This window comes from Cydia fagiglandana, chromosome 10 (assembly GCF_963556715.1).
Source record: "Cydia fagiglandana chromosome 10, ilCydFagi1.1, whole genome shotgun sequence".
In the NCBI taxonomy this organism is placed as follows: Eukaryota; Metazoa; Arthropoda; class Insecta; order Lepidoptera; family Tortricidae; genus Cydia; species Cydia fagiglandana.
This window is the reverse complement of record NC_085941.1, coordinates 17,872,581-17,884,251: the sequence shown is the minus strand read 5'-3', so window position 1 is coordinate 17,884,251 and position 11,671 is coordinate 17,872,581.

Sequence of the window (11,671 nt, the reverse complement as noted above, 5' to 3'; positions counted from 1 at the left end):
TCTATTTATCGGATACCGTTACAACTGAGTGATTCATAAAACCAAACTGATTTACTTTCCATTTATTCTAAAAAAAAACTAAAAAGTACATAACTAGGTAAAAGAATTTAAATTCCGACCCATTTCGTACCGTGTCACAATGAAAATCAATTTGAAAGTCACTAGGAGACCTCATGCTATTATCACTGTGACAAAATACAAAATAGGTAGAAAATTAAATTCTTTAACTTTACTGTACATACATCGTCAAATTTGTCGCTAGGTTTATCGTGGCAAATTTTATCAGTGTGAATTGCCTTATATCTCTCGCATATCTTCGATATACCTTAATAAACCCTATACTTGTTTCTGGATTATATTCATCATCAGTATCTCCATATCGTGGGAAGGAGCTTGCATTTGTCAACTTTCCTTACCATCGTCGATAAACCAAGCTACGTCATCCTTACACCCCCTTCTTTCTTACCTCGAAATATGGACCTTAGCTATTAGAAGATATGGTTGTATTTTGCGATTTCTGGATTAGATAAAAACCGGTTGTAAGTTAGCGGTTGATTTAGCAAGATTGGATTAATTCTGCCGCTACTCGTGTTCCAGGTTTATAAGTAAACCTTTTAAGGGCGTTGGAGGAGCGCGTTGGAGTGCTAAGCTCACACACAAGATGCATTTGAACTCATTTTTAGGGTTCCGTCCGTAGTCATCAAGGAACCCTGTCTATCTGTCTGTGCGTCTGCAGTTCAGTTAGAATAAATAAGGTACGCAAGCATTTTTTGGGAAAGTTAATATTTTCGTAAATAGTCCTTTTTTGTTAATAATGACAGTAGAACTTTAGAAATATCTACTTTTGTGACAAATAATTTTGAATAGGATCAGTTATTTAAGTCGCTTTTGAGTTTATGCCTCAATAACGTAATCTATGGGTAATTTAATATGCTAAAGGTAATTGGATTTGTTTTCTTGAAGTGAGTAGTGATGGCCGCTAGCAATATTACAAAATTTGTGACGCATTTAAGCATTTTATTTAAATATAAACTGTAAAACATACATTACTTACACATAATAATATATATATGTACTTACGTAATAAATATACATGTCCTATGTATAAAAATAAACATGTCCTAGAAATGGACCAATTAAAAGGCCTCAACCAACTTTTGCTCGGTTATCAGAGACGCGATGAACAGACACCGTTGGAGGCAGATCATAAAGACCAGGTGTGGAGCATCCACATCCACCGATGACCACAAATACCACGATCTTAAGTCATGAGGGAGCGACCACAAAGAGAAAGAAATGGACCTAAGCATACCCAAATGAATTCCACTGTCCTCTTCACATTTCCTGGAACACAGACTTTAAACAATGCAAAAATACGAGCTCATATACCTAATCGTCCGTCCGTCCGAGCCGTCCGTCCGTCCGCCCCTGCAACTTGAATAAGGGGCAAATAACCCTTCATGCATAGTGATGCGCCTTTCCTGTTAATGTTCCCCAGGCGGGAAGTTCCCAGAGACATGCGCTGTAATATCCTCCAGGGATTTTTGGATAATTTTTAGGGTTCCGTACCCAAAGGGTAAAACGGGACCCTATTACTAAGACTTCGCTGTCCGTCCGTCCGTCCGTCCGTCCATCTGTCACCAGGCTGTATCTCACGAACCGTGATAGCTAGACAGTTGAAATTTTCACAGATGGTGTATTTCTGTTGCCGCTATAACAACAAATACTAAAACCAGAATAAAATAAAGATTTAAATGGGGCTCCCATACAACAAACGTGATTTTTGACCAAAGTTAAGCAACGTGGGGAGGGGTCAGTACTTGGATGGGTGACCGTTTTCATTTTGCTTTTTTTTGTTTTTTTTTTTGCATTATGGTACGGAACCCTTCGTGCGCGAGTCCGACTCGCACTTGCCCGGTTTTTTATAATTCACCCACAGGTCGTTTTCCATGCTTACCTGGTTGCTAAGAAAATATTCCAAGTTACATGGATGTACTTTAAGGGATATTTCTACAGCACGCCACACACACGTGCAGGCTATGTCAAAGAGCAATTTGTCTATTTCGGAATAGTAACATTTAGGTAACATAGTTAACCAAACATTTATGATATTTACTCGTACAAGTAAATATCAAAGTTAAGACTAAATATTACCAAACAAAAAAAATGTCGGGAAAAATTTCAAGAACTCACTTTTATTACAAAAATAAATACTATATTTAGGTATAAATATCAATTTAGAGTATGCTGGTAATATGCCAATATCCTGATGGGATATTCCTCAGGGTATATTCCCTTGGCACGACACTACACATGCATATAAAAGCAGGCAATGTCAAAGGGCAATTTGTCTATTTCGGAATAGTAACATTTCACAGCGATGTACTCGCATTTTATCTTGTTTCTGTTTTTCTATTTCGCCCACTTGATATATGGGACGCATTTCCGCACTTTCGAATAATACTTGTGTATTCCCTTTTATGTGCGATGCTTTAAAAATGTATTCGCCGTTAGGGGGCTACGTGACTCGGAGTTAAGATATTCTGCGAGTCAAAAATTACGACGTAAATATTTTCCTGAAAAGCGTTACCGTGAAACCACGTAACTATGATCCAAAAGCTCCCAACTATAGTCCAAAAGCTTCTAACTACGTTCCAAAATTAACTCGAATATCTTCGTTCAGATGTGACTTTTATTCAAATGTCGTATTTCTATTGCAAGATATTTTTAATAAAAACCGGACAAGTGCGAATCAGACTCGTCCACCAATAGTTGCGTACTTTTTGAGTATTTGTTGTTATAGCGGCAATAGAAATACATCATGTGTTAAAATTTCGACTGTATAGCTATCATCGATTTGAGAAAAATGATAATTATTTCACGTACGTACCTAACGCCCTTCCTCTTCCATTACAACATCGTAAATATTTTCCTATAGACCGTTAGTGCACCTTCAATGAAACATAAGTTAACGAGTTGACTCAAAGCTTAGACCTACACTAAAGCACGATGATATCACAGTGAAAATCGCCGAGGACCACTCACATCGGCGTTTTTGCGCGCGTTATCATCTCCTAAACCCTTTTAAAGATTACAAACGAGTATCAAATGAGCGCACTTTATTACAATTACGAGCGGCTTCAGTGTATCTATAGATATCGATCGTAACATTTCATCAAGGCAACGATTATCGACTAGGAAGCGATCGGGTCTCCTGATCTACCATATGCCAATTAGCCAATTAGAGAAGGGAAACAACGCCACCTCGGCCCGATAAGCAAACGTTTTTGTCGCACCTAGGGCTCATTTAGACGATGCGAGAACTCGCATGCGAGTTTCATTACATTGCGGTTTTTGATCAATTGGTTGAATGGGACGGAACCAACAGTTCGCAATGTAACTAAAATCGCATGCGAGTTCGCGCGCCGTCTAAATCAGCAGACGTTTCCTTTATCCCTCGGAAGATCATTACAGAGTCTGAATATATTATTGTGCTCCTAAGGTCGACAGTCATATGTCTCGAATTGAAAACGCAACATGCATTTAGTTTAGAAAGTTGCGTTGTTATTAACCAATTGCTTTCAATAAATGTAGAATTTGGAAGCATTAATAATAAGATATTAGAGATAACCGGACATAAGTTTTGGTAGATGACTGAGAACAAAATAATCTTAGTAATTGTATTATTTCATAGACTTTTCATTTAGCATTTTCTAAATTGCAATATTATTATTATTATAAATATAAATTTTAGATTTGTAAAATATTTAGTCACTTTACGGTAAACATCTTAAAAGGTAAAATATTAACCAAAGTAACTGCGACATTATAACCAAAAGTGGTCAATTTTTAAAAAGCTAAACCGAAATAGATTGTATCTAGTTAATCGCTAATAAAATTAAATTGAGCATGTTATGAATATGTAAGTAGTTTGGAGTGGCAGGGACAAACCTCGATAGCACGTAGACCGCCGACTCCAATTTTGAGTTCGTATTTCGGCAAAAACACGACACTTCGATGAGTTCACAAGCACAGGGTTGCACGTGACGTCACTGATCTTCTTTAAAGTACTTTTCACTTGATTTTGAGTTTAATTAGAGGAATGCAAACTTTTTGGACGCGCCCGCGATGAGATTTTATTTTGCACTGGCGGTTGGAGGTGAAGGGAGTGCGGGGGTTGGAAAAGGATGTTGCCAGGTATGATATATATAAAAGATGCGTTCGAGTGGTGTGTATGATATATTATGAATAAGTTTAAAATTAATTATAAAAATGTATGAAATCACAATGGCGTAGCCAACTTCGGGGCGCCTAGAGGTTTCCTCTACATTGCGTTAAAAAAATGAATATTAATTAATATAGAAACTAATAGTAAGAGTATTTTTATTAACTAAGTTTGTACTATGTTAAATTTGATTATTGCGTAGGTAACGGGCAGAGCCGAGTTACAGGACGGACATAAGTTCCTGAAGAAGTAGTTACTTTAGCGACGCGAATTACATTATCTTTTCCTGGGAAAACCTCTGAGACAACGGCGAGAGGCCAGAACATAGGATGAGCATTATCATCTTTAATGACAACAACTGTTCCCACACTCACAGGTTTGGAAGGTGAATTCCATTTATCGCGTTGTTGAAGGGAAGTCAGATATTCCATGCTGAAACGGTTCCAATAACTCTGAACAATTTTATTTAAAAGTTGATAGCGAGTTAACATATGATTTGGAATATTATTATCGACTTTCTCCGCGGGTAAAAATTTAAGTGGAGTGATATTTAAGAAATGACTTGGAGATAACGCGGTCGGATCAGAAGGATCCGATGATAGGACGCAAATCGGACGACTGTTAAGCAGCCCTTCAATTTGGACCAAAACTGAATTAAATTCTTCATAGGTTAAAATTTGATTACCTATAACTTTATATAAGTGAGTTTTGACTGACTTGACATTAGTTTCGCTTAAACCGTTAAAGTTCGGACCATAAGGTGGACTGTGTTGAAATTGAATTTTATGTTGCGCAAGGTAATTACTCAAATAGTTATTATAATCAGTGGACTGTATAAGTGGGTAAATTTCGTTTAATTTGTTTTTCGCACCAATAAAATTTGTACCTCCGTCACTATATAAAATTGAAACCGGACCTCTGCGTGAAATGAATCGTTTAAAAGCGGCAAGAAATAAGTCCGTGCTCAGATCGGAGACCAATTCTAAATGGATGGCTTTTGTTGTTAAACAAACAAACAGGCAAATATAAGCCTTGTGGCTTTTAACTCCGCGACGGCGTATATGAGTGATATAAAACGGTCCGCCGTAATCGACAGCCGTGTGTACGAATGCTTTTACTTGAGAGACGCGGATGGCGGGGAGGTCACCCATCGGTGGTTGTGTAGACAACGGTTTAAGTTTGAAACAGGAGTTGCATTTGTGTACTCTTTGGCGAATTAAATTTCGAGCAGATAAAATCCAATATTTTTGTCTAATTAATGCTAGTACTAAGGCGGGACCGGTATGCAGGTTCGACGAGTGATAATAATCTACTAAAAGCGACACTATTCTACTTTTTGCGGACAGTAGTATTTGATGTTTTTGATCAAAACCTAACTGTGAATGAGTGAGTCTACCTCCTACTCTTAGGAGACCTTGGTCATCAATAAATGGGTGCAGTTTAAGAACTGATTTACTAGGAATTAGTTTGTTATTTTTAATAGCATCAAGCTCGCGAGATAAATGTGTTGCTTGTTCGTAGCGTAGTACGCGATATTCTGCATATTCTAAATCCTTTGGAGTTATGGAACCTTGAGAGTGGAGTAATTTTGAAAAACGGAAAGCGTATACGAGTGAGCGTATGAATTTAGTCCACGTCGAACATCTTACGGCGAGGTCGTGAATTGGGTGAGTAGGTTCATCCGTAGATACAATTTGCGCGGGAAGCGATGTAATTTTAATTTCTTGTAAATCTTCCTGTTTATTATTGTTTATTTTAAATTCTTTTACAGGCCAGGTATTAATCGGAGCGGACAGCCATTGCGGGCCGTGGAACCAGAGTGAGTTATTTACTAATCCTGTTGGCGTTACAGGTCGCGACACAATATCTGCAGGGTTCTCTACACCACGGACGTGGAACCAGTGGGAAGCGGGTAAGTACTCATTTATTTGAGCTATACGATTAGCTACAAATGTGTGAAATTTATAAGCGGGTGAATGAATCCATGTGAGTGTTACAGTAGCGTCTGAAAAAGCGTATATTTTATTTATAGTACATCGTTTACTTAGGACGTCGCGAACGGAATTTATCAATTTTGCGAGTAACACAGCGGCGCAGAGCTCTAAGCGAGCGAGTGTTTTATTCGGATTGGAAACTTTGGATTTAGCGGTGAGTAATTCTACTGAATGCGCGGTTGAGTTTTCATCTGAATCTATGCGTACATAGATAGCAGATCCATAGCACTGCTGGCTAGCGTCGGCGAATCCGATTAAAGTTATTCTGTTTGTGGACGTGATGCCAATATGACGCGGTATTTTAATTTGTGATAAGTGCGGAAGTTCCTCGTGGAATTGTTTCCATTTGGAGACAATGAAGTCAGGTACTTCATCATCCCAGTTAAGTTGAAGTTTAAAACATTCTTGAATGAGTAATTTCATGTAAGCTACAACCGGGCTAATTAGACCTAGCGGGTCGAATAAGCGCGCGGTGACAGATAGAATCGAGCGTTTAGTACAAGTTTCTGGAAAATCTATGTTTGTTTTGAAATGAAAGTTATCGTCAGTCGGCTGCCACTGCATACCTACGATTTTAGTGTCAGCGTTGGGATCGTCATCAAATTTGACAGCGAGAGGGCTTTTTAGTGCGGATGGGACGCGCGACATGAGTTGAGTATCATTTGAAATCCATTTAACTAAATTGAAACCTCCCGATTTGAACATAGCGGTCATCTCCTTATATATTTTTTCTGCCGTATCTACGTTATCCACGGAGCTAACATAATCGTCGACGTACATATGGTTTTCGGCTTCATAAGCGGCGAGCGGGTATGAATCGCGGCTATCTGCGGCAAGTTGTCGCACGACACGCAAAGCTAAATATGGCGAACTGGAAACACCGAAACAGACCCTATTAAATTGATACATTTCAATCGGTGAATTGGTGTCAAACCTAAATAAAATTCTTTGGAATGAGTGATGATCAGGAGAAAGTTTCACTTGAAAATACATTTTTTCGATATCAGCGGATATTGCGATTGAAAACATGCGAAGATTTAACAACAATTCGAAAATATTATTCTGTAGAACTGGGCCTACATATAGTAAATCATTAAGTGATTTTCCTGAGGTGGTTTTACAACCAGCGTTCAGTACGATACGCGTCTTTGAAGTTTCTTTGTCTGGACGATAAACGGCTCTATGCGGAATGTAATAAGAATCAGTGGTTTGAAAATCATTTGGGACCTTTGTTAAATAACCTTGATCTATGTAAGTTTGAATAGTTGCGTTATAATCTGACCGTAATCCAGTTGAGTCGAGTTTCTTTTCCAAATTTAATAAGCGGTGCTTCGCGGCAGCATAAGAGGATCCTAATTCGGCAGGCGAGTGTTTGAAAGGAAGAGCAACGGTGTAGGTACCGTCGTCATCGCGCGTGTAAGTTGATTGAAAATGTTTTTCACATGCTTCGTCATCTGGACTAAAATGGATTTTTTCTGGGACATTTTCAATTTCCCAAAAGCGTTGCGTTAATTGATCGAGACAGAAATCTTCAGTTTGGCAAAAGAAAGACTTTTCCAAATTGTGAGCGTTTAATGAGCGAGTTTCATTTTCGAGCGAGTTAGGAAAACATTGCGCCCTTCCTCCGGCGATGTATCCTAGAGTAGTTTCAATACCTACAACCGAGGAGGTCGGCGAGGTCACTTTACCTGGTCCGAGTAACGTGGGAAATAGTTCATTACCTATCAAACAATCTATTTCACCCGGCAAGTAATATTCGTCATCGGCCATCGGCAAGCCTTGAAGATGGTCTAATTGCGTGGTTTCTAGCTCGGCGCTAGGTAAAATATCCGTAATTTCATCCATAACGCGGCAGCAAACGGTATAGGAACAGCGTGAGTCGAATCGAGAGTGTATTGTGAGTTGCGTTATTCCAAACGTGCGGTCTTTGATTTTTCCTATGCCATTAATAATAGCGGGTGCGGGAATTATTTTTAAATTTAAGCGTTCACAACAAGCCTTCGTTATGAAATTAGTAGCCGCCCCAGTATCCAAGAAAACGCGTAGGCGATGCGTTTCATTGTTACTATAAACGTTAACAGACGCGGTCGGGCATAAAACTAACGTGTCACTGTTAGAGTTTCGCGCAGGAATGGTAACTGATAACGCGATGTTGTCGTTATTCACCTGAGCGCTTGTCTGACCGTCGTGCGTGCGAGCAGCACTCGCCGTAGGCGAGCGCGGCTGACGCGGCGGGTGAGACAGAGACGGAAGATTCGCGGAGCTAGTGCTTGGGAGCGGCGCTGTAGGAGCGCGCGCGCCAGCCGAGTTGTTGTTATTATTATCATTTGCTGAATCAGCTGATCGCGGGGAATGCGTTGTATTCGAATGGGTTTCGTAGTGTAATAATGAATGATGTTTCTTATTGCAAATCGAACACCGGTTTGTTGATTTACATGTATTAATATGATGAAAACCTAAACAGTTTATGCAAAATGTGTGTTGACGAACTATGTCGTTGCGCGTTTGAGTATTTTGTTTTAGGAAATATTCGCATTTGAATAGAGGGTGAGAGAGTTGAGAGTTACACACTTTGCATGATCGCGGTTGAGTGACACTGTCAGAGCTATTAGACTTGCTGGAAGTCTGAGGTTGCGGAACGGTTACTTGCGTACAGAATGTTTTTATTTTATTAATTTGCGGTGCGGTTTTGTTAGTGATCTGAGCGCGAGTATTATTATTATAAGTTTGAGTTTGAGAGCGCGACGGCGCGTGGAGTACTTGGAGTTTACTCTGTTCAGTTAAAAATTTCTTTAAATCACTAAATTTAGGAATTTCTATGTGTCTATGAGCCTGTTCGAACAGGTCGATCATAGTTTTGTCCAATTTGCTTAAGGCAATATGAGTTATCATAAAATCTGATAAGTTTTCAATTTTCAAGCGCTGCAATGCTGCTTCAGCGGAACAAAAGTTATCAAGTATATTATCGACTGACTGTCCAGTCTTTTGTTGTAACATCTGGTCTAAATAGACAGAAGCCTGTACCCTAGTATCTTGGTATTTTGCTAGAAGAGCTTGCCATATGATGTCATAGTTTTCAGAGGTAGCGGTTATTCCGGAACAAACATTAAGTGCTTTGCCGGAGAGACATCCTATTAGGTACTGGACCTTTTCAGCATTGGTTAAGCGAGTATTAGTGTGTATGACACTGCGGAAATTTTCATAGAATACTGGCCACTTAGTAGGAGTACCATCAAAACCTATGAGTTGAAGCGGGGGCAACTTAGTGTTAAAATTATTATTTTTCTTTTGGTCCTCAAGCTCTTGCCTCAGTGTGGTTTCCTTTTGTTTAATGTAACAATATAACTCGTCAAATGTATTTAAAATACTATAACTCGGCTGAGCCTCAGGATTTTCTTTGAGTTGTTCAATCATAAGTTTATCAATTGTTTCAATATAATCTGAACGCGTTTTATCAACGGATTGAGCCCTAGCTAAGAATTGTGTGCGTGTGACATCGTTGGAAACCTTCAAGCTTAAGTTATAGACGTCTTGAATTATTTGAAACAGAAATTGTTTTTTATGTTCTAAAAAAGTAATCATAACATCCTCGTCGCTTGACCCATCTTTTGATTTATTGCCTCCCCCCATGTTGGTAATAAGTCAATTAATAATATGCGTATGCGTAATTTGCGTGAAGTTATAAAACGAGAGTTTTGTCGATTAATTAAAATAAAATGAAAGCGACGAACTGTGCGCGGCGCGTATAAATGTAAGATGGCGGGTAGGTAGGTATGTATAAATGGTGCAAACGGCGAACAAATTTTACAATTGACTTGTTGAAATATGCGCGATTTACCAAAAATATGCTTTGAATCTTAAAGAATGAGTGAAATAACTTGTATTTAATGATAACTAGTTGCGAAATAAGATGAAATAAGCGTGATGCGCACCAATTAAAGTATGGTAGCACGTTGAGTGATTTTATCGAATATACGTATAAATTATATTTTTAAGTGTATGATTACTGTAAATATGTACGAAATAATGAAATATTTATATATATAGGAAGGATCAGGATCGATAAGGACCATCACTGGAGTGGCAGGGACAAACCTCGATAGCACGTAGACCGCCGACTCCAATTTTGAGTTCGTATTTCGGCAAAAACACGACACTTCGATGAGTTCACAAGCACAGGGTTGCACGTGACGTCACTGATCTTCTTTAAAGTACTTTTCACTTGATTTTGAGTTTAATTAGAGGAATGCAAACTTTTTGGACGCGCCCGCGATGAGATTTTATTTTGCACTGGCGGTTGGAGGTGAAGGGAGTGCGGGGGTTGGAAAAGGATGTTGCCAGGTATGATATATATAAAAGATGCGTTCGAGTGGTGTGTATGATATATTATGAATAAGTTTAAAATTAATTATAAAAATGTATGAAATCACAATGGCGTAGCCAAGTTTCTTAAGTTGTTGTTAAAAGATATTTTATTGTTATATAAAATCTACCGCGGATGGAGTATCGAGACAAACCTTACTGGTTTAACAATACTTTTGTAATTAAGCTTAGATATTGTGTTGTATTTACCTGAATAAAATAAATAAATCACAAAAAACGTTTAACGTTAAAATCTACTAATTATATTTATCATACAAACCTGTCAACCTTTTTTATAACACACTTTAAAATAAAACATCTTGCGCGCGTAAAAACTTGAACAAATTTGAGCAACTGCCAAAAAACGAGCTGTCATAATATCCCGTATTGTATTAATATAGTAAAAATAAAAACCGGCCAAGTACGAGTCGGACTCGCGCACGAAGGGTTCCGTACCATTACGCAAAAAACGGCAAAAAAATCATGTTTGTAGTATGGGAGCCCCACTTTATTTATTCTGTTTTGTATTAAATGTTGTTATAGCGGCAACAGAAATACATCATCTGTGAAAATTTCAACTGTCTAGCTATCACGGTTTATGAGATACAGCCTGGTGATAGACAGACACACGGACAGAGGAGTCTTAGTAATAGGGTCCCGTTTTTACCCTTCGGGTACGGAACCCTAAAAAGCGAAGGCGGTCAAATTCATAAACGGCTTAGTTCGATCTTGGAACAGATAAACTTTACTTTACAAAACGTAAATATAATTTGTTTTCCTTTTACGGAATAGCTAACGGATAATGTCTGTAATCGATTAATACAAATGTACATTCGGTGTCAAAGTTAAATTAGTAAGGGGTCATCCATTAATTACGTCACACCAATTACTAGGTTTTATGACCCCTCCCCCCCCCTTGTCACACTTGGTCACATTTGGCAAACCCCTCCCCCCCTAGTGTGACGTCACATTTTTTCTACGAAATCGCCAAATCGAATTAAGTAAGTACCTAAGTATTATTAATATTTTATCAAAATATTTTTGACGATATAAATATTAGTAATTTTATAACCCAAAACTGATTAGGAAA